The sequence below is a fragment of the Balaenoptera borealis genome, assembly GCF_965194805.1.
Source record: "Balaenoptera borealis genome assembly, chromosome: 12".
NCBI classification, from domain to species: domain Eukaryota; kingdom Metazoa; phylum Chordata; class Mammalia; order Artiodactyla; family Balaenopteridae; genus Balaenoptera; species Balaenoptera borealis.
This window is the reverse complement of record NC_138869.1, coordinates 103193765-103220334: the sequence shown is the minus strand read 5'-3', so window position 1 is coordinate 103220334 and position 26570 is coordinate 103193765. Positions and strand designations below refer to the sequence as shown.

The following is a 26570-nucleotide window of genomic DNA, read 5'->3' as shown; positions in this document are numbered from 1 at the left end:
CTTATTTACCCATTTACCTACTAAACAACAATCTTGGTTCCTTCAAAGTTTTGGCAATTATGTATAAACCTACGATAAACAATTGAGAGTAGGTTTCTGTGTGACATGAGTTTCCAAGTCTTTGGAGCATGACCGCTGGATCACATGGCAGGAGTCTGTTTAGTTTTGTGAGAAACTGCCAAACTGTCTTGCCAGCTACCTGTGATAGACAGCTGAGGATGAGAAACTGTGTGGAATGGAGTTAAACCAATAACTCAGCCCGCCCCCAGATGACAGGGCCACTGATTACAGAAGTGTTAGGGAACCCAGCTGAGGTAAGAGAAACTGTCCAGCTGAGCCCAAGACAAACTGCTTAACGTTAGAATTTTGAATTAAATCATGATTATTGTCCTAAGCCATGAGTTTTGGGGGTTTGCTAGTTAAGCGGCCAACTAATTTATAGTGCTTTGGACCTAAGGTACAAGGATCTGAACTAGAAGGATGGTGATAAAAGTTGAATGCAGAGAACTGATATAAAAGCCATTTCAAGTAAAGAGCGAAAAAGAGCCTATATTAAAATAGCTTCCATTTTGTGCCACATCTGTGCCAATTCTATATAATTTAATCTTCAAAGGATCCCTACAAAGATATCATTTCCTGCTTTCCTATATATAAAAGACCAAGCTTTGGGGAAATTAAATAACTTGCCCAGATTTATGTTGAGTTGGAATTCAGATCAGGTCTGACTTGAAAGACCTTGCTCTTTCTCCTGTATCATAACCAGAGGAATATTAAAATTGTCACCAACAATTTCCAGTCTTGTTCCGTCTTTTTCTGCACTACAGGGTCAGTGTCCCTGAGTTTTAACTGGAGGCCTAGGCAACTCTAGACTCCATAGGTTAGAAGTTCATTCAGGGATATTCTGATTTTATTGTCAGAGGACTATGTAGAAGAACATGGTGGCAACAATCAGCCAATGGGCAGATTGAGACCACAACTGTTTTGTGACACGAAGAGGCAAATCTCTCATTCAATATATGTAAGCTACCCGGGGTGGGGGGCGCGGGGGAAGACTCCTATAGGGTGGGGCAGGGACGGGCAAAGAAGAAATGAGAGATAATAAATCTGCGCATTCAGCATTTATACAAGAGATAAAAAATCCTCAAAATTTAATCAGCCTTTTTGTGCTATTTTCAACTTATTCCTAAAGATGTTCTCATCTGAACCACACACCATAGTGAGACCCTCTCTCCCAGGCCAGCCCTGAATAGTCCAGTATATCAGATTGGAGAATAGCAGAGAATCCAATCTTACCTCAGCTGTCATGCCCCGCAAACATACACCCAAATATTGGCAGGATCAACATTTAATAAACTCCAAGGAGAAATAAAAACACTAAACTTGTAAATGTCACGTATCAATTCCTTCTTCAGTCAGAAGAGATCCTGTAACCATTTTATTTTAAAACGACATAATCACATACAACGTTTTGTCTTTCGTACTGGGGAATGCATCCGCTTGAATTGTTTCACTGCATACACAAAAAAAGAAAAAGACCTCAAGAAAACAAATATAGCCTAAAGCTATAAGGATTTATTTTTCTCTTTCATAAAATAAATCAGAGTGAGCACCTCCTCTGAAGTCATCAGGTACCCAGGCTCTTTCTATCTTCCTACATAGTCATCCTTAGTGTGTGGGGTTTCAGTTCTCAAGGTTGCCTCATATTTCAAGGTGGCTGCTGGAAATCCAGCTATCATGCCCACACTGAAGACATCTGGAAGGAAGAAGAGAGAAGGGGAAAAAACAAAATAAAACAAAACAAATGTAAAAAAAAACCCACATCCTGAGTCACCTCTGTTTTTTAAGGAGACTTTTCTGTAGTTCCATAGAACCTGCAAAATGACCAATTAACCGAAGCTATGGACCAGGAGCTGGTCATTTGTTCACATCTAATTGCAAGTTGTAAAATGACGGCAAAATCTGCACAGTTCACTTACGAAGGAAAAAGAGAAAATGACTATTGATGGACAACTAACATCTCTGACAATAAGGAGAGAAGTGATTACTGTTAATACATGCATGTTTTCTCAGAATTTTGTTATTAAATATTTATCCTTACTCAGAGCCAGAAATAGCCACATGTACTGATTGGTTTAATACTCTGTTAATGGCATATATATGATGAATACAGTTTAAAAATAAATACAGTTTTACATTTCAGAATTCATCTAATTTCTGCATGTTCTGATTTGGTTTTCAGCAAAGATAACACTGGCTCTTGGATTTTAAAAATTCACTTTCTGTTAAAAGTAGCACATGATGTTTCAATATTAGAAACTAATAGAAAAATATAAAAAGGTTTTGTGTGTTTGTGGTTTGCATTAAGTAAGCAAAAAATACATTTTTGCATTGGTTATGGGCCATTGTTAAAACAATTGAATTACTATGCTTATCCATCATGTAACATATTTGGATTTATAGGAGGGAAATTAAAGTACAGACAATCAGACAATGGATAAACATGAATTTTAAAATATCCAAAGAGCAAAATCAAACTACAAATAAGAAAAATAACAATCACCTGATTGTTATGAACCATCCGAATATAGTTTTCGAGATATTGTTCACTCTGAATAGAGAAAAATGACTCCCACTGGGTAAGAAAAAAAGCAATAAGATCGAAATCTTAATCAGGTGTTGTTCAGACCTCTGTATCTGGGGCCTGGCTTTACAGGAACATTCAGAAAGTTGTGTGTGTCTGTGTGTGTGTGTTTTTCCAGGTCTTAAATGTTGCTTTAAAGATCTCATGCAGGATACAATTGCATTCAATAATTTCATATTGTTTAACTAGAAATTCAGAGCCAGTGACAAGTATTTTTATTCTCTTTCCAAATAAATAATAATATCTTCATCGACTGACAAAAGGGATTCTTCTGAGCGTGGACTATGCCTTTAGGCTCTAGGACAGTGACTTTTTGGTGTCTAAATGCAAACTTTAGTTGAAATTACAGCTCTGATTGATGGGACTTGTAAATCAGAGCACCCACAGGCCACTTTGCTACATAGGACATCGTCATTTTCTTCCACTTTGAATTAATTTTCAATCAACATTGTTTAAAAAAATGAGCAAGGGTAGAAACTGGCTACCAATACTCTAATGCTATTTCAAATCCCAAAGCACAAAGATTAATTAAGAACCAATTAATAGGGAGGGTAGACGTCAAAAGAAGATAAAGGAGAGATGATGAGGTCAAGGTAAAAGTCGTTTTTGTTTTCTTTTCTTGAAGCTTAGATATATCACAACTATGAAGTAGAGGAGAAAATAAAACTGCTGAGTCTGCATTATTTTAAAGCAATACAAATATAAATTACCTTTGATGTTACTTACCCATAAGATTATCACAAAAGAGAAAGCATCAGAAGCATTCAAGAAACACCTCCTGTAATTTCTTAGGAAATCAGCGTAGTGGGTAAGAGTGTAGGACTTGGAGTGAAGCGACCTGGGCTCAAATCCTGGCTGTACCTGTACGACTTTGGTCAAGTATCTCAACCTCTCTGTGCTTTGGTTTCCTCACTTGCAAAATGTGTTCATAAGTATTCTTCCACACAGAGTCTCTGTGAGAACTGAATGAGAAACTGCATGTGAGATATATAGAAAAGAATCTGGAACACAGTAACACTCAATAAATATTATTCTTATTATTAATCGATTCCAAAGTACAAATTGAATGAGAACTATGTAAAGATATCACATGAAGCTGAAGCAGTTGTACTGCATTTAGAGGGTATAGATTTATTACTATTTTATTGAAATTTTAATTAATTTATTCTAATTTACCCTATTTGAGGGTAAGTACAAATATTACAGTATAGTATCCTTGACACACTTAGACCAACAAATAAGAAAAGTCAGGTATTATTTTAGCAAGTTCACTTCTATTGTACTTTTTTTTTTAACATCTTTATTGGAGTATAATTGCTTTACAATGGTGTGTTAGTTTCTGCTTTATAACAAAGTGAATCAGCTATATGTACACATGTATCCCCATATCTCCTCCCTCTTGCGTCTCCCTCCCACCCTCCCTATCCCACCCCTCTAGGTGGTCACAAAGCAACGAGCTGATCTCCCTGTGCTATGCGGCTGCTTCCCACTAGCTATCTATTTTACATTTGGTAGTGTATATATAAGTCCATGCCACTCTCTCACTTCGTCCCAGCTTACCCTTCCCTCTCCCCATGTCCTCAAGTCCATTCTCTACATCTGCGTCTTTATTCCTGTCCTGCCCCTAGGTTCTTCAGAACCTTTTCTTTTTTTTCAGATTCCATATATATGTGTTAGCATACGTATTGTACTTATTTATTAAAGACAAGTGTTCACACAAAATTGCAAAACTGAGAAATTGCATCTCAGATAAGGATGTCATGCATGAGATAAAATGAAACTGCACCTAATTACAGAAGTGTATGGCAAAGCAAAGCCATAATTTTAAAAGAAGGAAACAAAAAGAATTTGAAAGACAATGTATTGAAATAAACTGGATAAAAATGAGATTGTACTGTGAAAAAAAGCTGCACATTGATATTCAGTTTGGGGGTAGAAAAGGTTAAATCTTTAAATATTGATGGGCTGCCAGAAAGCAAACTAGTAGACATTCTGTCTTCACAAAAAGAGCATTGGAGGGGCTTCCCTGGTGGCACAGTGGTTTAGAATCTGCCTGCTAATGCAGGGGACATGGGTTCGAGCCCTGGTCTGGGAAGATCCCACATGCCACGGAGCAACGAGGCCCGTGAGCCACAACTACTGAGCCTGCGCGTCTGGAGCCTGTGCTCCGCAACAAGAGAGGCTGCGACAGTGAGAGGCCCGCGCACCGCGATGAAGAGTGGCCCCCACTTACCGCAACTAGAGAAAGCCCTCGCACAGAAACGAAGACCCAACACAGCCAAAGATAAATATAATAAATAAATAAATAAATAAAAGATTACTATTAAAAAAAAAAAAGAGCATTGGACTAAACAGGGGATCTGAGTTTTTTTGTTATTTAGCTGTGTTTGTGAATAAGTCAGCTCTCTGAATCTCAGTTTTCTTATCTGTAAAGCAAGACTGATAATTTCTAAGGTTTAGTATTTCAACTAGAAGAAAAAGAACAGACATTTTGATGTGTAATCATATCCTTGCTTCTTCTTTTGTTTTCTTGAAGGCAGAGCAGTTTTGAAGATGATCTTTCCATACTTCCAGCTTTATAAATGGCCCCTAAAGAGCAACCGGGCTCTTCCCTTTCCTAAGAGCTTTAGGAGAATCACGGTGGTAGGAGCTTTAGGAGTATCACGGTGGTAGGAGGTGGGGTTGGGAGGGCCAGAGGGACGCCGAGCACCAAGACATGCTGTGTTAAATCACTGTGCAGGTGCCCCGCTTCTGGCCACTGGTAGCTCTGGGTCCCATGTGTAAAGGGGCCCTTGGCCCTGGAGTCAGTCAATAGACAAACCATATTCATGGCCAGTCTGCCTATGCTTCTGTGGTGTAAAGCCAGCAGGGGCTTTTGTGTGTCTGTGTTCCTTTATCTTGGTAGTACATTGACACCTAATTATAAATCATGCAGTTACATCGTGGTAAAACCACATGTCCAGCTACATTTGCCTTTGCATCCGTCATGCCCTTGGTTTATGAGTGTTCAGTCTTCTCTTCCCTGTACCTCATTGCTGTGTAGCTCTCCTCCCACTTTTTCTTCCTAAATCTTCTCTAATGAAAATCTCTGAGTGCAGGTGAAAGTAAATTCCCATTCTTGTATTTTTCTCTTCTGTTGGTGGTATTTTCACGTAGTCAGCTATTCAATACATATTTACCAAGTGCCTTCTATTTTCCCGGTACTATTTGAAACAGTGGCGCAGTGGTTGAGAATCTGCCTGCCAATGCAGGGGACACGGGTTCGAGCCCTGGTCCAGGAAGATCTCACATGCCGCGGAGCAACTAGGCCCATGAGCCACAATTGCTGAGCCTGCGCGTCTGGAGCCTGTGCTCCGCAAGAGAGGCCGCGATAATGAGAGGCCCCCGCTTGCCACAACTAGAGAAGCCCTTGCACAGAAACGAAGACCCACCACAGCCATAAATTAACTAATTAATTAATTAATTAATTTAAAAAAAAACTCCCCTTTAAAAAAAAAAAAAAAGGTAGGTGGGAAACTCAGGAAGAGGTAAAAAAAAAAACAAGAGAGAAGGAATTAAGGTTTTTTAGTGAATTATAGGGATTAACTGGACAATTGCCACCATAAAATAATTAATTTTCTATATTGTTGTATTTAATACAACAATTAAATTGGATAACTTTTATTTATTTATTTATTTATTTATTTATTTATTTAAAATGACATGTTCTGGTTTATAGTTTTTTTTGGTGGGGGGCCCATTGCGTGGCTTGCGGGATCTCAGTTCCCCGACCAGGGATTGAACCTGGGCCCTGGGAAGTGAGAGCACAGAGTCCTAACCACTGGACCACCAGGGAACTCTCTCTTGGATAGTTTTTTTAAAAAATCTTGAAATATTCCTAAGAGTGGTCGTGAATCCTGTTTTTCACATCTATTTTGGCAATCGAACTTATGTTTAGTAACTGTTTAATCTCGGCATACTGTAAAATTAACCTGCAAAGATTATTTTCTATAAAGAGAGCTCTCAAAGATATATTTAGTTGAGCATTTTATTACATTTTATTTTGTATTTGGTGTGTCATTAATATCAGTGATGTTGCTTTTCTGACAGTTTAATAACTAGTTATTCTCATGGTGTTTGCTGTCAGAATCCTGACTCTCAAAACTGAATGTGAACATTTTAATTAATTGTTACTAAGAGAAGATAAAGGTGAACCTTGATAATATTAAATTTTAAATTTAATATAAATATATATATAATAGATGAAAATTATTTTTATGAGTTTTCATGAGGTATATAACTAGGGCAGGGCCTGTGAGGCTATGTTAGGGTATGTTTCTTTCTGTATATTAGTGTGCTGTGGACAATGGTAATCATAAAAAACTTAACAAATGCATTATACTCTAAGTCTGAACCATGTTCTGAGTGTGTCCGTAGTGCCAAAGGACAACCAGGTGCCCAAAGTTTTTCTCAAATTTGTGTAGTGTATTTAATCACTTAACAAAAATTCAAGCAGATCTCTACTATTGACTTAGAATTAATTTCAGTATAATACTTAAGTTTGACTAAATAAAAAGTTATGAACTTCTTATTCTTATATTTCTTATACATCTATACAACCATGAAAATTATAAATCATAAATCATAAAACGCTATATCAAGTTGGTACAAATCTATGAAAGCAGTAGTATTTGAATTGCTAAGATTGCTTCACTGTGACAGACGATGCTGTTTTGCTGAGACCAAATCATCTTTTGCAATGTGAACATGGAATGGAGCGCTGTTCTTTCAAGTTTGACAAGTGCTCACTTTTATTTGCCAGTAGTGGGTCAATTCCCTCTCCATTTTGCTACATTCAAACTACTATGGAACCTAAACCTTTGCTCTGTGTTGTGTTGTCTCTTGGCCATCACTTGGGGTTAATGCATAAGTTCCATTTTAAGTGCACCTCTGTACTTAGCTTTCTACCCTAAGATGATAAAGGTAGAAATATATGTTGTCAATGAGATCATAAATGCAGACAAAAATGGAAATAAAATGAGTGTGGTGAATTAGAAGTCAAGTGAAGAAAATGTTCTAAAAAATTGGGAGTGATGAACTGAGATAAGTGCTGAGAAATGGCTGCTGGTTTTAGAATGTGGAGGCTACCACTGGCCTTGACCCGTTTTGCTAAAGAAGGATGGAGGGATAAAACTTGAGAGAAGTGGGTACGATAGAGAATAGGAAGAGACAATTTAGGGACAGAAAATACAAACAACACTTTTGAGGAATTTGCAGTAAAAGGATCAGAGAAAGAGGTGGTCCCTGAAGAGGGAACAGGGAGAACAGAGTGTTTTTTAAAGATGGAAATAATGAAAAGTTTGTATGTAAATTGGAATGATTCAGGAGAGAGAGAAAGCCTAACGATGCAGATAGGAGGGAGGGTAGAATTCCTGGAGCAATGACTCTGGGTGGGCCTATGGGGAGGGTACGTAAAGTACAAATTGAGGGGCCAGCTCTCGATGGGCACATTGATAGGTCGCCCTTCGTAGAAAAAGGAGAAGCAAGGATATGCTGATATATTCTAGTTGGTAGGTAGATGTGGACGTTCGCTGATTGGTTCTGATTTCTAAGTGAAATCTCAAACAAGGTCATCAGTGGAGAGTGGAGATCGAGGAAGCTGTGTTAGAGGTTCAAGATCACAGAGAGAGTATTAAAGAGTTGTCTAGGAGAATCGGAGAATAAATGGACTACAATGGGGCTTTGGTTTGATAGCTGATTGGAACTGGTTTGATATCAAAGGCACAGATGAGTTCTGTAGTTATCAATTTAACGCAGGGGTTGGCAAACTTTTTCTGTAAAGAGCCACACAGGAAGTATTTTAGGCTTTGTGGTCCCTACAGTCTTTGTTGTAACTACTCGACTCTGCTATTGCAGCATGAGGGTCGCCATAGACCATATGTACACTGGAGTTGCCATAGACTGTACATAAGCTGTGACAGTGAGAGACCTCCTCCTCCTCCCTTCTACAAGACCCCACTCAGACGCCATCACCTCATTGAAGCGTTGCTTGACTTTCTTGGGCAGAGTCAGTCATGCTTCCTTGTGTGGTCCCATGTACTTTGTTCAACCCCTTTCTGTAAGTGCTGGAGCTGCTTTGCATTGGCTCAAGACAGAGCTGATTATTCATTTTCAAGGAAATTGGTGAATCAGTTAATGTAATATTGGTAGTTTGAAATCAGTCATGGTGAGAGTATTTATTCCACAGAAATTGGTAAACACTACAAATCAAGGTTTCCCCTCACTCCCAAGAGCTAGTTGTTGCACATTTACCTGACCCCTCCCTGTAATTAATTTGTTTGTATCACCATCTCCTCCACTAGTCCCAATTTCTCAGGAATAATGACCATGTTCACTATTCAACTATTAATTCTATCTTCTCCATCTACAGGATGGCAGGGTATGTAGTAAAAGCTGAAAACTGCTGAAAAAATTTTAAATGTTTTACATTTTCCCTAATTAAAAATTCAAATCCATAAAGTGTCTTCCAGTTTAATCATTTTCCCCAAAGTCAGCAAAGTGTACCAGCCCATACATAGGAGGTCTAGGGGAGATGGGAAGATGTTAGGTGTTTGTGAGATTAACCTCGTGTTGGATTGGGTTTCAGCCTATCACAGTTTTTTTTATGAATTGACTTCAGTTTTAGTTTTTTATCATCCAACTGGCTCTATCGTCTTTTGCCTGGACACAGGCTGTGCCTCGTATCTGGTTGTATGGCTCATCGTGCTTAATAGCATTGGATTTGGAGCCAGAATTCCTCCTGACATTGGGCAAGTTATTATACATGTCTGTTCTCCTTGGTCCAGTAGGGCTAAAAATAGTACCTACCTAGTAGGATTGCTGTGTGAATTAACTGAATTAATTTCACGTAAGGCACTTAGGGCAGTGCCTCTACAATGTTAGAGCTAATTATCGTTATTAACTGATCTCACAGGCTTCTACCTTGCCTGACCAAAAGTCTATTCACTACAAAGTGTCCAGAGTGATCTTTAGCAAACTTAAATCAGATCACATGATTCCCTTGATTGAAAACCACGGATAATTTTATTATGATGGAAATGAAAATCCAGTTTCCTTTTCACGGTCTATCATCCTTCCATGATCTTCCCCAGTGACTCTTTCTCAGTTCCCCTCGTACCAAGCACCCCTGTTCTCGCTAAGCTCTGCCCACTTAGGTTTGCTTCTGCTCCTTGAATGTGTCAAGTTTTCATTCGTTCTACCCTAGCTCCTCATTCTCCCCTCTGCCTGGAATAGTTTCTTCCTCGTTTTTTCAGTCATCCCTTCTCATCATTCAGATGTTGGTCTAGATGTCACCTCTTCAGAGAGGTCTCTCCTGAGCACTCTTTCCAAAGGATCTCAGCCCATCTTCATTACAATCTATCCATCTTTTTGTTTTATGGTCTTTATACCATTTATGTATATCTCAAATTGTCATATTTGTTTATGTTTATTTACTTCCTTTGTTTTTTTCCAACTGGATGTAAGTTCCAGGAGAGTATGAATATTGTCTATATTTTTGCTGCTGAATTTCTAGTGCCTAGAACAGCAGGCCCTCAAAAATTATTACTGAATCAATAAATGACAGGAATAAATGAATACATTATCTTGTTCTAATTTGGAAACCCAATCGATCACCTTGTCCTGTGTTAGTGAATGGCATCTCCTTTCAACCACTGCAGAAGCCAAAATCCTGGGGTCACTCCTAACTTCTCCTTATCCCTCATCCTCCATAGAATTAATCTCTATGCCCTGTCCATTCTGCTTCCAAAAATAGCCCATGAATTCCTCTACTTCTTTATCTCTAGAATCATTATTACTTGTTGAGATTTCTAACTGGTCGTTGTCACCCATCTTTCCCAGCTTCAATGTACTCACCTCACTGCAGCCAGAATAAACTTCCAAATCACAATTCTGATTATGTCTCTTCAATGCTTAAAACCCTTTAACATTAAAACAGTTCTGTGGTGTAGCAGCAGTATTAATGCCCAATCCACGCAATGTCTTTTTTGCCCATCTGAGTTGCCTGAATTTGTGGGCAGATTCTGGAAAGCCGTAAACTTTGATGGCTCCCATACCAGGCATATGAGCTCTTCCTCTTGCTCTCTACGAGGGGGGCTTTAGCTAGTACCAGGGCAGCTTGCTTGATGCTCAGCCACCCGTCCGGAGCAGCTCTCAAACAGTGGGGATGGCATCAGTGGGTGAGTGCCCAGCCATCCCAGCTTCCATAGTCTTCAGTGGGATGATTCTCAACCCCTCCACATGGGATCTCAGAGGGATATGATATAAGATTGAGGCCTATGGCCCATAGCCATAACCAGCTCGTTAACAGACCTTTTCCTGGATTTTCTTCTTTTCTTCCTCACTCGTGCATCCGGAAATCAACTCTTAAGTAAACTACCTGAATCCAAGGCCTTATCTCAGGGTCTGCTCTTGGGAAAACACAAACGATGATGCATGACTTATAATACCTTATGGATCTGGCCTTTACATCTCTCCCTCCCCTGGTGATTTTCCCCAGTCAACAACCACTGCCTACCCACACCAACCTTGTCTTTTGGCCATACTGATTCCTTGAGTGTATCATGCTCTTTCTAATTCCTATAAGCCTTTGCGTACTTTTGCCTACACCTTAAATGCTACCTCCACCCCCCAGCTGCTAACCAAGGGCCTTGTTCAAACTGGTGTTTCATGAATGCTTGTTCAAATAATTGGAGCCTGAAATGAATTCCTGCTCATGTAATTCCACATAGACGCCAAATTATTTCAGTTTATTTTTATACAACTTATTATGGGAATATTGCTAAAATTCTAAGAAGATATACAAGCAGAATAGTAACATACAATAATTTTTAAATTTCCAATACATGTTTTTCTTCTTAACGGGCTTTGAATTAACCAGGTGCAAACTATCAACTATTTTCATTTGGAAACAATGGAATATTCAGCTGTCCAGAGAATAAATTTATTTGAATAACATGAGTTTTTAATAAGCTAATATTAACTTAAATTTTTCTTTTCATAATAAGTCAAGTCCTTTTTATGGTGGATTATCACACTATTATTCTTAATATGGCCTTTTTTGCCAAAAATGTTCCCCCAAAGTAGCATTTGCTTGGTTTTAAACAAACTTTTAAGTTGTATTAGCAAGAGCCAAAGTGATGATAGAATTAGACTCATGATGTTTTTATTTTACTACAATACTCTTAGCAAGAGATAGATCTGATCCTGAGCATATAATTAGGGCATTTGAAGTAATCCATGCTTTAACATGATTTGAGATGATAAATGCCAGTTACAACAAACATGTTACTGCTCCTTTTACTGTTAACTCCTTTTCTCTTTTTCACAACTAATAACTCACTAGTAACTTGTGTTCCTTTTCTTCCACAGTGTTTTAAATTTGATAAGATTAATAAAAATCTAAAGTTTCTCTAGACCAGTGATATCTACTGATCTGAAGACATTTGGAAGAATAGGTGGTCTTCTTGCTCTAAGGTCAAAATTCACTAGTGACACTACTTATACAATACATTCACATATTTTATATTTCAGATAGAGGCACATTTTTATTCACATCTTTACAACTTAGGTCTGAGTAATTTCTACTTACTGTTCAGAACCCAAAGACATATTCCACGGCCACCCACAATACTCTAGAATACCAGTGTTTCCATGCACCATGCAATTCTCCATCACAATCCAGTTGAGACGTTGGTAATTGTGTCTTTAATGTATCTCTTCTCCACTAGGCTAACTAAATGAAGATCCAAATTGCATCTATTTTTTCACCAGTATATCCCTAGCTCTTAGCACAACACCTGATGCATAGTAAGTACTCAGAAAATGTATGAAACTTCCTCCAGGGTACATCTATGTTTATTTTTCCAGCATACATAGAATTTCAGTTGACAACTTCATTCATTCATTTGTTCCTGCATTTAACTTTACTTAAACATTTATGTATTCTACAAACTTTTATTGAGCTTCTGGTTTTTGCCGATGGATTAGGCCACATACTAGTGCTTTAAAAATAAAAGACAGAATCCTTTTTCTTAAGAAGGGAGACAGAGAGGTAAAAGATCATTAAAATGTAGTAGAATAAGGAAGGAAGGAAGCCAAGATAAATTTAAAAAGAAGACCTGTCCCTAACTTTTTATTTCTCCCTTCTGGTTCTGCTATAGCAATTGAATGTCCTTATTGTTTTCAGCATGGCTTATGGTTCGAAATAAAAAACAGTGACCAACAAATGTACACAGTTTAAATAGGAAAGGAAAGGAATACTTTACAGCGACATCTCAGAAATTTTCAGAATAATGGTGACATAGTCCAACCTACCTTTATAGGCAGGGGTCTCCAAAGTGGCTTTACCCTAAGTCAGCGGTCCTCAAAGTTTGCTCTAGGGACCATCACCTGAGAAGTTGTTAGGAATGTAAGTATTAGGCCTCTCCCCAGACCTACTCGAGAGGTGGGGTTCAGCAATCTGTGTTTTAACAAGCGCTCCTGGTAACTGGTGCCCAGGGTCTAATGTTGGAGAACTACTGGTCTAGATGCTACCCCCAATCCACACCCTCCCCCCGCCAGTTTTCCCAGTGCAGAGTTCCTCCATCTGCAAGTACCTGTAATACCAAATCTGGAGTCAAACCTGACTCAGCTGTAGTTCCTGAGACACAGAATCCGGCCTGACAGTTGCAGAGCGCATGATGTGATGTTAGAACACGAGCTGGCCTCTTCGCAGGCAAGCCTGCAGCCGGAATAATCCTCCGTGTGCTGTTCTGACCTCCTCCTGGGTTCTTGTCTTTTCCCCTCTATTTTGTGTCACCAAAGTCTCAAAGGTGAGTCTATTTAACATATGTCATAGGTAGACTTAATTACTGATAAGCAGAATAGCATTCACTAGTTTAAAGGAAAGGCAATAGGAATTTAGAACAAATTTAGTAGTAGATACTTCCAGCATTTAGTATGACAGTGATAAGTTAGTGATAAGAGTTTGAACCCATCAAAAGCCATTTCTTTACTTTGTCAGTTTCAGGGGTTATTTTGTTGTCGTTGTTGTTGTTTTTTCTACAACACTAACCCTTAGTGTCTTGAGAATATGTAGCTGTAATCAAAATGGGAATAAATGCATCTATATACATCAACATAGATTCCTTACTTCTTGAAATATCCAGTAGACACACACATACACACACACAACTATTTTTGTTCTTTAATATGTAGTGTTCTTTTAAAATGTATTTCTGGGTGGTTTTTAAAATTTTTTAAATTGTTTGCTTTCTAATGGGTGGCTTAAAAATCTTAGTTTTACCACTCTGGAAATTCTGACTTTTCCCTAATTGCTCAATTGATTTTTCAAAGAGGAAAGGCTTGCTATTTTTCAACTGAAACAAATAAATTTATCTTACTGTTCTATTTTTTAAACCTTCTCAAAAACACATTTGATAGCAGTTCAAATGGCTTTTGAAAATTAGAATAGTAAAAGCATGGGGAGGCTTTCAATTAAAAATACCTTACTTTGTCCTTTGAGCTATTTTCTATTTACTAGGACATTATTTAACATTGAAAAATTAATGTTAATACTCTCTGGAGAACACAGTGCTGTGATGAAGATAGTTGGAATTTCCTAGAAAATACAGAGACTATCAATCTACGAATCAGTCATTCCATAAATGTTTTAGAAATGCCAACTTCCTGCAAGACACAGCTCTAGATTCTGAGATGAAATTGGAGGTAACACTTAAATTAAATGGAAAAAATACTCATGAAAAGCCAAGTTACAATGTCAATATTAATGAGAGCTTGCTTTTGCATAGCTTACTTAAATTATACTTCTTTCCTCTATAGTGCAAGAAGGGAAAGAACTATTATCCTCACTTCCAGATAGTAAAACTGAGGCTGAGATTTGCAAACATCAAGTGTTTTATCCAAGGTCATGAATTTCTATGCTAAATGACAACGCCATGATGAAGAGTAGCTCCTTGACCTCCTAATACAGGACTTGTTCTATGTTGCCTCTTGTAAAAAATAAAACAAAACAAGCAACAACGATAATAACAATAGCTAAGAGGTGGTGCATGATGGATTTGTGAGTGAATAGTGTAGTTATATCACCTCTTTGAAGGAAAGAATGATACATCTGGTTTTGAGTCAACTGATCTAAAAGTGAAAGAGCCCAGTCTCGGGGAAATGATCTCACCAGTGGTGAAAGGAAGAAATGGATGTGGGAAGACCCTGAATGGATCACTTAGTCTGCCATGGATGAATGTACCCCCTTAGACTTAGATGGCTATCCTGATGTTTGCCTAGGCCTGGCCATTTATTTGCAGAGACTCTCATTAACTGCCAGGGTCTAGCGTGGTTAGACCTTGGGGGCCACATTAATGCCAACGAAGTCCAGTCAGTGCCAGACAGCTTTGTTTTTGTCCAATTAAAACAATAAGGCGATGGTTCCCCATCAAGATCTTTTGGATCTGTTGTTACTGGATATTATTGAACGATTCTAATTATTTTAAAACAAGGGCTATAACTTCCTTCTTCCCCCATGTGAGGTCAAATAGTGTGGTTTTGGTCCATGTGCATTTCATATGACTCTGCAGAGTGAAAAGCATTGTTGTTCATGGACACAGAAATGATCAGACCCGATTATCATTAAAGCCAGACTCTGAAAAGTCCGGGAATAATGCTCAGGACTCTCCAAGCGCTTGGTGGGTCCTTCCTTTTTTCTTCAGAGCACCGGGCATTAGACAGTAGATGGCAGTGTGAGATGAGGAATTTAAGCCTTGGCCGAGATTTGCTTGAAACCAGCCCAGAAAAAATGGCTTTTTGACTTGGAAGCATTTATTAAATGAACCTTCCGTCAGAGTTTTGTCTGGCAGCCAGGAATCCACCCTGGAAGGCTCTGGCAGCCCACAGGTGCGGTTGTAAGTGTTTTGTTTGAAGTGAGACTGCTGCAAGATGCGGGCATTTGCACAGATTCGTCCTCACAGAGCCAAGCAACCTGCCACTCAACCGTCCTGGCACTTCTGTGCCCCTGGCAGTTAGTATCTACCCTCCTCGCCTTTTCGGGAAATTCATCCTGTTTCAATGTGTAAGTGGAAGCTTTGAAATATACAAAAAGTTAACCGTGCTTCAGGTTTTTACCTAATCTTCACCTTCCTTTCTGTCTCAAACCCCTTAAAAATCAGAAGCAGGGAGTGAGGGGATTTCTAAGCTCAAAAGCAAATGATTGCATGAGAGAATTTCCGAGTTAATCTGAAAGGATTCTGACTCCTCCCCGTGGCTTATCAAATAATGGATTCTATTCAGAATTTGTAAGTAATCGTAGAAAACAGGGGAGTGTTGAAGCTGGTTTGGGCTTCTTTTCTAGTACAGACTCTTAGCCAATGCAGGATTTGGTATCTGTGATTAGTCCCCTAAATTCGTATCCCTCTAGAAAATTTTACAACATTTGAAGCAGGGAAGGAATAGCTAAAAACATTTGGTTTACTAATTATTTTACTTAATAGAAAAGAGGTCAGTAGTTCTGAGAGGATCTACATGCAGTAATTATAGAATTAAAAAGGCACACTATCAGAGTACCATAAAATTAGTAATTTTTCTGCATTGTGGACCTACATAAAACCTATCTCCTTAATTTTAGGTGTAATTTCTAGACCAGAGGAAATTTCAGCTCTTGTATGATGTTATATTCATTATTTAACCTCTCTAAGCTCCACTTTTCCCAGCTGTAAAATGGAGATAGTAAAGTACTTACTTCATAGAGCCTGACACACAGTAACCATTAGCCATTATAATAAGCCTGAGACAATAAATATTAACCATTATTGTTATATAGCTATTGATGCGTGTAGGTATATTTTCAAACAAAATTACTTTCTTTCCACTTCCCAAAATAATCCAAAAAAATAGTGAACACTAATAATATTCTATACCAAACAATTGGTAGGTAAATTTGCTTAAAAAAAGAATGCATTCCAAAAGGAGTTGGGACCACCTACAGAACACTAATTTTTTTTTTTAATTAATTTCACCTGGTTCTTTTTACTTTTTTAAAAAATTTATTTATTTATTTTTGGCTGTGTTGGGTCTTCGTTTCTGTGCGAGGGCTTTCTCTAGTTGCGGCGAGCGGGGGCCACTCTTCATCGCGGTGCGCGGGCCTCTCACTATCGTGGCCTCTCTTGTTGCGGAGCACGGGCTCCAGAAGCGCAGGCTCAGTAGTTGTGGCACACGGGCTTAGTTGCTCTGCGGCATGTGGGAACTTCCCGGACCAGGGCTCGAACCCGTGTCCCCTGCATTGGCAGGCGGATTCCTAACCACTGCGCCACCAGGGAAACCCCAGAACACTAATTTTTATCAATGAGCTTAAGAGGAGAAAGACATGAGAATCAAGTGTTTGCCTGACGTCACATTAATCTCTTCCTTTTATTAGGCAGAGTTTCTTTTCATCATGTGAGAAGGGTTGTCAGAGCTGGAAGGATCAGGGTGGGTAGGCATGAAAAAGTAGTCACCTTCACAAAGCTGAAGCCTTCTGAGGAAGATGTTCAGTGACCAGAACTTATGTATATCAGGAGGAAAAGTAAATTTAGAGGAATTCTCCCAATGAGTTGTGTTTAAAAGTATCAAAAAGTTCTTTCCCGACTCCACCACTTTTTTTTTTCTTATTTTCTTCAAGTTGTTTTTACATTCTGTTTTGCTTTGTTTAAATTAATTTTTCTAAGTCAGTATGTCTGGGTTCTTCTCCTGGCTCTGCCATTTCCAAGCTTGGAGATCATGAGCAGATTGTTGAATGCCTCTCTGTTTTCATATATAAAAATAAGGAATAATAATACCTCACGTTCTGGTGAAATGAAATTAGTAAATATGCAGAATACCCTCCAGCTCAGTGTTAGGGCACAGTTAAGTCCTCATTCAATAAAAGCCAGAGATAAAAATATCATTTGACTTGACAGTTACAGAATTAGAAAACTATAGAGTTACGGCTGAAAAAAGCTCAGAATAAATCAAAACCCCTTATTTTAAAAACAAGGAAGCTAGTGATTAGAAAGTTTAAATAAAAATCAGTACCACTTATTGTATTAGTATTAGCTAGGGTTCTCCAGACAGAACCATTAGGGGATATAGATAGATAGATAGATAGATAGATAGATAGATAGATAGATAGATAGAGAATTATTATGAGAAATTGGCTTACTTGATTATGGAGCTGAGAGGTCCTAAGATCTACAATTGGCATGGTCTAGGTACTAGTCTGAAAGCTGGCAGGCATGAAACCAAGGAAAAGCCCATGTTTCTGTTTGAGTCTGAAGGTAGGAAAAGACCAGTGTCCCAGTTCAAAGGAGTCAGGAAGTTTCCTCTTATTAGTGGGTCAGCTTTTTGTCTTATTAGTCCTTCAGCTGATTGGATGAGGGTCGCCCACATCAGAGAGGGCAAACTGCTTTACTCAGTCTACCTATTCAAATATTAATTTCACCCAGAAACACCCTCACTGACACACCAGAATAACCTTTGGCCAAATATCTGAGCACCCGTGGCCCAGTCAGTTTGACACAAAATTAACCGTCACACTGATGTAAACATACTTTATAATGCTATTTAAGCTTCTAAAACAGTCAACTTAAGGAAAATTTGAGTCCTAGTTATCCCATTTGCTCAAGTATAACGTTTGTATTTTATCTTCAACATGTTTAGGCTCTTCTCTTTCTAAGATAAATTCACATTCTCTGGCTTTGAAAATGTTACTCTGTTAATAGCTTCCCTGGGGTTTTTGTTTTTGTTATATGGCCTTGAAGCAAAACAGTTCCACATGTACAGAGCCGGCCATAAATTCGTATGAAGGGGTTTCCCTTAACCATCCCTATTGGTACCTTCCTGGTATTTCCTCTGCCTTGACACAGCACAAGCAGACAGAAACAAGTTGTTTTCCACCTGCCGAAATTCTGGTCACCAATTCCAGTGTGTGCCGTGGGGATTTCCCTCAACCAACAAGCAACTCTGTTCTGACACTACCTACCCGCATGTGCCAATAGAAAGCCCTGGTTGTCACCTGTGCTTCTGACCAACGGGCTACAGATTGGAGGTTCCCATGACCCCCTCCTTGGAATTCAGACACCAGTTGCAAGTTCAGGTTGTCACCTGCGCCTCTAACTAACTGACCAGCTAAAAACCAGAGATTCCCACAACCCCTCCTTAGATTAGATTAATTGACTAGAGTGGTTTTCAGAACACAGGAAACTCATTTGCTCTCTAGGTTACCCATTTATTACAAAGGATATTCAAGGACAGGAATCAACAGTTGGACGAAGAGATGCATAAGGCGAGGTATATGGGAAGGAGTGCTTGCACGCCCTCTACAAGTGCGCCACTCTCGCGGCACCCATATCCGTTCACCAACCCGGAAGCTCTCTGAACCCTGTCCTTTTGGTTTTTCATGGACGTGTCATTACAAAGGCGTGATTGATTAAACCGTTGGCCACTGGTGATAGAGTCAACCTCCAGCCCCCTCCCTTCTCCTGAGGTCAGGGTGAGGCTGAAAGTTCCAACCCTCTAAGGACACTGTAGGTCCTCCAGGCGACCAGCCCCCCATCCTTTGTGTGGACCGAAAGTCACCTCATTAACATAACAAAGGACATCTTCGTTGCTCTCATCACTTAGGAAATTCCTAGAGTTTTGGGAGCTTGGTGCCAGAAATTGGGACGAAGATCAAATTGGGATGAAGACCAGATATATATTTCTTATAAATCATAGATAGTATAATACCTGCCATAGGGAAAACTCAGAATTGGTTATCTACCTTGAGAGAACTCTGGGATGAGAGTCCAGAGAAACTGTGAATGTCACCACCTGGCTTTGAGAGTCCCATGCACCAGTAGGAAGTGAGTGGGAAAGGGTGTGAGCTCGGATCTGCCAGGGGAACTAAAACCATACTAATATTTGGCCAAAAGGAACCTAAGGTGGAGACAAAAATCAGAGCAGAAATCTCCCCTATGTGATCAAAGAAAAGCAGATGGTCTATGTGTATTTAATCATAGGACCAGGGTGTGCATAGCTGAGGGGCCTTGGGGACATAGGGAGTTACAGTACTTAGCTCTAGATTCTTTGGGGCAAAGAAATCCAGCGTCACATTGCTAACACATGATGATTTCACTTGGTAAGTGTGGCGGCCAAGATCTACACCAAATTTACCTGAATATTTTCTCCTCTTTTCCTTCTCAACCATGGTCAGTAGCATGTTGTGGTTATTAGGCTGTATTCTTTCAGTGAGTATCTTTACATTTCAATAATTTTTAATTATTCATGCTTTTTCTGTGTTGTCCTTCCTATTGATAATAAAAAGAATTGAAAGTCTAAATAAGTATCTTGGCATTTTGAAGTTTTTGGTCATGTTTCTGCTTAGTTTGAGAATTTATTGCAATAAAGAATATGGTCAATAGAAATTTACCTGAAATGTTTAAATGCTTTTGTCTGATGAGTGATATTTAATTTAATCTATTAGAAGTATCTGGGTATCTATGTACTATATTTCCTGCTATTCACTTTAATTCTAATCATTGTTATTTTAAATATTTTTTGTTTTTTCTTTTGGATCTTGCAAACAGTACATAAGTAATATTTGAACTTATTATTTTTTTTAATAAATTTATTTATTTATTTATTTTTGGCTACGTTGGGTCTTTGTTGCTGTGCACGGGCTTTCTCTAGTTGTGGCGAGCGGGGGCTACTCTTCATTGTGGTGCGTGGGCTTCTCATTGCAGTGGCTTCTCTTGTTGCGGAGCATGGGCGCTAGGTGCGCGGGCTTCAGTAGTTGTGGTATGCGGGCTCAGTAGTTGTGGCTCATGGGCTCTAGAGTGCAGGCTCAGTAGTTGTGGCACACGGGCTTAGTTGCTCTGCGGCATGTGGGATCTTCCCGGACCAGGGCTCGAACCTGTGTCCCCTGCATTGGCAGGCGGATTCTTAACCAGGGAAACCCCTATTTGAACTTACTTTTAAAATTTAAGTATATACTTAGATTGCTAAAACATTTTAGAGTATATCTTTGGATTATATTAAATACTTTTTTTTTTTTTAATGGCATAGTATTTGGATATAACCTACACACATTCTCCCCTATACTTTTTTTTTTTTATTTATTTTTCGCGGTGTCAGGTCTTAGTTGTGACATGCCGGATCTTTGTTGTGGGTTCTTTTTTTGTTGTAGCACACGGGCATAGTTGCCCCGCAGCATGTGGGATCTTAGTTCCCCAACCAGGGATCGAACCCGTGTCCCTTCATTGGAAGGCAGATTCTTTACCACTGGACCACCAGGGAAGTCCCTGTTAAATACTTTTTAATTGAAGCTATTTACACTAAGATAGTAATGGGGTGATACTATTGCTAATATACAAATATAAATATAAAATTGATCTCATTTTTTTTACCAATGCCCATTTTGGTTCCTAAATTAATGCTGCCAATTAAATATATGCACTTAAAGTCAACTTTGTTGCACATGTAGAATCAAATGGTAGACTCAAGAAATGATCTGTGTTTATATAATAGTACTTTATATTATAGATAATACCTGATATCTATATTATTAATTTTATATTTCAAAGCATTTTCACTAAATCCTCTCATGAATATTATTGTGTACTTACAACAAGAGTCATTTTTCCAAACTCCAGATTTAAAACAATAAATAAGACATCATTTCACCCTTAGAGAAACTTACAGTCCACTACTATAGACAGATAAGTGAAGAAATAATTATGATCTGAGAAGACCAGTATTATCATTGAAGTATAAATAAAACATTGTAGACACAGAGATGGAAGCTACAAATTCTTTGTGGGGAAATGCAGGTGGATCAAAGAAGGCTTTGAAGCTAATGTTGTGTTTTGAGCTGAATTGGAAAAGATGAAAAGCTGTCCAGGAGGAGAAATTAGGGAAGTGTATTCAGGGAGAAGGACTAGCAAGGGTACAGAGGCATGCAAGTAGAAAGAATGTTGGAAAATTAGGCAGAGATTAGGAAACAAAAGGAGAAAGCTGAAACTTAAATCTGGGGAAAAAAAGATCAGAGCCAGATAGTAAAGGACCTTACAAATTATTCTAGATATTAACAACCAGAAGAGGTTTAACCTTGTTTATCTTCTAGCAACTCTAAGAAGTAGGAAATGAAAGTGATCTCAAGTTGATGAATGATCACCTGTCTAAAAAATATCCAACTAGATACTGGTCTTCTGATTTCTGACCCTGTACATTTAAGCTACATTTCAAACAACACTGGGTTTATGTGAACCAGTGTTCCAATAAGTCAAATAATAAACATTAATAAGTTGCAAGGGCCAAGGATTTTGTCTATTTTGTTTACTACTCTACTCCCAATTCCTAAAGTAGTGCCTATTTACAAATTGGTGGAACAAATAAAGAGCAAACATTTATTGAGTGCTCATGAAGTATCAGACATTCTTTTAAATGCTTTTACATGGATTAAAGATTAAAGCACACACTATTAGAGAATTACGTTACATTTTTTGGTGCAATATTTTACAAATTATTGCTGGACAAAGAAAGAGTAATGTGATATTGAAAGTTCTGGATAATAATATCATAAAATGTGTTCTAAAATGACACATTTTTTTGAGAAGAGATTTCTGTAGAGAGTGAGACTTGTCTTCAAATATTTGAAAACCTATCATGTAAAAGATGTAGACATATTTTGGAGGACAGTCCTCAGAGAGCTTACTTACCTGGGGTCAAGGTGTGGGTACTAGAAGGAGTTATATTTTGATGTAATATATAAAGGAATTTTCTGAACTTTCTGACAATTTGATTTACCCAACAATAGAACAAGTTAATTTGGGATGAAATAAGCTTCCGTTTATTCATAATAGTCACACGAAAGCTTAAGAGCCACTGATCCTGTAGAATAGATTTTTTCTTTGAATGTCAGATTGAGCTATATGATATCCAAGGTTTATGAGTCTGTTAGGAGGTTGGTAGACCAGTTGGATTATTTTGATTTGAGAGAGTAGAGCGCCAGTCTACTAACATGTATGCATGAAAGCAGTTGGCCTGTTTCAAATCAGCTTGGAACATCAATGAAAGAAAAAATATCTCTTTGGCCTTTTCTCAATGTCCTTTCCAAGTCAAAGCAAATTATTCATAGTTTCCTTTAATGTCTGCTATTCTGTTTATGAGGAATGACTCAAGGGAAGTTCTCTTTAATTCAAAACAAACAGATTGCTTACATGTTGAATGGTTGGCTGATACTTAGATGTTTCCTGAGAATGTTTACTGCTTATCAGGTGTTGTATTACCTGAACTTTTAGTGACTCACGAGAAGGGACAGACATCAGGTCATGAACTCTGGTTGCTGACATTCAGATCACTCTATGGGCTAATTATGGAATTGCTGGGGAAAAAATTCTTAATAAAGCATCACCAGCAACTCATAGTTTAGCAAACCATTAAACTGCAGAGTGGATTCTCATGGCTTAGGATATTGGTAAGGGTATGATTACACATCTGTATCTGGAGTTTCTCTTGCAAGAGGCTCTGAAAAAATGGGACACATTTTTCTGCGGAGATATATGGACTAGAGGTTATAAAACATCAAGCTTGGATCAGATCTTCTTTCTTTCTGTTTCTTGTTTTCTCATTTGAGTTCTTATTTCCAAGGCCACTGCTAGCCTGCTCCCATTCCTGGCTGAAGGAAATAGAAGCTAAAGAAACTGATGCTTTTGCACCAGAAACAGAAGGATAATGAAATCAAATAACTCTTATCAATGGAGAAGTTCTGACTTAAATCTGCAAATAATCATACCTTTGTTTACTGTGCTTTGCACGTTAACTTGCCATAACTGGCTACCCCACTTCCCCAAAATCTTTCTTCTGTTTTTAGCTGAAGATGGTATTTAAGGTGATGGTTTTGGTCATTTCAGGGAGTGACTCAGTTTTCCTTGGTGTCCTCCCTGTATTCAGAAGGTATACATGTTATTAAACTTCTGTTTTTCTCCTGGTAAAAAACAAAAAAAAAAAACCCAAGAAACTGACGCTATCAAATCTCTGAGGTGGGTACCTCAGAGTTGGTGACCCTAGCTAGGCACCCTTTCTTCTGTTCTCCACACCCACTGTTAAATGTAGAACTCGGGATTCCCTGGTCAGGCCCACTAAAGCTCAAACACTCAGAGTTGTTTTCTCCTGCTGACGGTGGTCGGGGGAGCTCAACAGATACAGAGAGGTGAACTGGCCTCATGGTTTAACGTTTAAGGATGTCTGACTTAGTAAAAGTCCCAATTTTCTTCATTGCTTTGGGTAAGTCTGTTGAAACGTTTTTAATGCTTTTTCTTTTGACTTGGAAATTCAATTTTTATGTAAGGAAATTTTGAATTCTTAAATTTCTTCCCTTTTGAATTCTTTTTTTTTTTTTACACACACACACACTGTATTTTATTTTTACAAGAGATAAATAAACTGACACCTTTTGAATTCTAAACAGGATACAGAGAGGAAAACAAATCAACCTTTGACTTTTTAGGACTTAAAAAATTGAACAAGACTTCTAATTGGATTCATTTGTTTTATGTTCAAAATCAGAAGCTATAGACTCTTAGGTCATTGGAGTAGTGAACTTATGGCCACCTGATTGTATTAAAGGGTTATGGATAGATTTGTGAAAAGATATTTCCTGGGCAAAAAGATTAGAAGATCAGCAATCTTTTAATGTTTATATTTCCTAAATAGTATTTCTATAAATATAATCTTCACTCATTGGTTCCTACAGATTTATTTTGTAGACAACACATGAATATTTGGAGGTCAGGTTCTTGGCTTTCTATTTTTAAAAGTGATTGGTAATAGGTGTACCCTTTATCAGGCATTCTTTCATGAGTTCAGTTTCTCTAAAGTTCCAAATTGTTAGCAAATGGTGTAGTGGTTAGCGCCGTGGGTGTGGATTCAGTACACAGGGGTCCTGACATCTTCCTGCCACTACAGCCAGCATGACAAGATATAAATCTCTGTCTCTCTGGGCTAGTTTTTTCATCAGTAAAAATTCACAAGTGGACCTAGATGACTTTTAATCTTCCTGAAAGCTCTAATATAAGTTTCTATATTGACAATATTTCTGAAAAGCAGTAAAGCCTCTCCTTGAGGACGGAATGGATTATATGATATTTTTTAAAAAGAATAAAATAATGTACCTCTATCTAAGTAAAATCTCAAACAAATAATATCTTTTCAAGTAGTAAAGTGATATCAAAATAATTCACATTTCACAGGATGTGTTTGTTTAGCGGGGGTTTTTGTTTTTGTTTTTTTTACATTTTTAGTGAAACACCTTGTTTAAAAAACAAAGAAAGTTAGTGTTCTTTTTCTTTAATGTTGCAGTCATGACTGAGGCTTGACAATTTCCTAAGGTTTCTGCTTTAGCCACTTTTAGAGAGTCTTCTTTGCTTCTTTATTTCTGCTTTATTTTCCTGCTCATCTGTCTGTTCATCCTGAGGAGGAAAAAATTTAAAGGAATAGATAGTCCTCCAGATAATAAGCTTCTTCTTGCCTGAATGTTTTTAGTACTTTCTCATATCCTCTCACTTTCCCAAATATGCCAATGATTTACCCCGAACCTCTCTTTTTGTCCACTGTGAGACTGAAAGCATCACCTGATAGTAGCTGAAAGAGTGCCCCTCCTGCTAACTCTTGAAGAAGCCATAGTGCATGGGTTCAAGCAAAGGCATCGTTTAGACTGTGCATGGTTTGGAATGAGAAGTAACTTAGGAGCCTATGGCCTCCCCACGGTTTCTCTGGGAACTTTTCTGGGCTTCCTATGTGGCTTTGTTTCCTCTTAAATTTAAGTCAGATTCTTTCTATTCCCAAATCCCCGATTCCTCTTTGGTAGTAAAATTGTCACTCAGATGCATACTCTCTTTTGCAAAACCAGAGGATCACTTGTATGTTGTTTTGACAGGCTGAGTCTCCCGACGCTTGGTCACCAGTATCTCCTGTTGACACCGTCACCCGTCTCTTCCTCACTCTCCTCAATTCACTCTGAGTTCATGTTCCGTCTCACCGCATCTGTTTTCACTTGCCTTTTTCACTATTTGGAGAACAAAGTTATAGTTCTGATTCCCAGAGGGGTCAATTACCCTCACCGTGTTCTCCATCCCATATTTCATTTCCAACCCAAGCTGCCATTTTGCACGTGGCTTGTTCACATCACAGTTAGGGGAGGAAATGTGGATTGGAATCAGAGGGGAGGCAAATATGTTGAGTTGGTTTACCCAAATCCGTCAGTGCACCTGGAAAAACTATATAGCAGAGTGGATAGACCATAGGTATTAGAATCAGAAACCAGCATTCAAATCTAGGCTTTGCTGCTTATGAGCTGTTTGCCCTTAGGAGGTCACATAACCGCCATAAATTCAGTTTCTTCATATGTAAATTGTAGGCAATAATAGGAATCTTACTGGACTGTTGTGTGGAATGGAAATAATGGATAATGTATTCAAAGTGCCTGACACTTGAGAGAGAGGTGCTAAATAAATAATACTGATTCATTATTATTAATGCCACAAAAAGTTAACACAATAATAAAGTTATTGATGATCCAATAGTACAGTCCTTAATGCAGTTTGAAAAGTATTCACCGAGAGCCAAATGTAGACTCTAGTCTGTGTGTGAGAGTCTGTAGGGTGTATGAATGAAGTGTAAATTGTAACTCTTTTCACTTTCCCCTCATCTTCATTTTCAGTACTGTACAAAGTCCAATACATTTAGCAAGGTACTCAAAGCTCTTCCCCGCCCGTCCTCAGGCAATCTCTCCAGCCCTCCCCTCTCCCTCTTGCTCCTACAGCCTCCATTCTTGCCCATCCAGGTTACTCACGTCCATATGCCTCCTTGTGTTTCCTCGGGCCAAAGACAGACAAGAATGAGGCAGATC

The 26570-nt window shown here is 38.4% G+C and overlaps 1 protein-coding gene and 1 long non-coding RNA gene across 7 annotated transcripts in view; both read left to right on the top strand.

Moving 5' to 3' along the window:
- The window catches only part of LOC309608222 (uncharacterized protein), a 278913-nt gene that overhangs the window by 188255 nt on the left and 64088 nt on the right, over nt 1–26570 (top strand). The window lies entirely within an intron of this gene.
- On the top strand, nt 17711–22076 carry LOC309608238. Its single transcript, XR_014232762.1, has 2 exons — nt 17711–20452; nt 20512–22076. It is a non-coding gene; the product is annotated as an uncharacterized lncRNA (long non-coding RNA).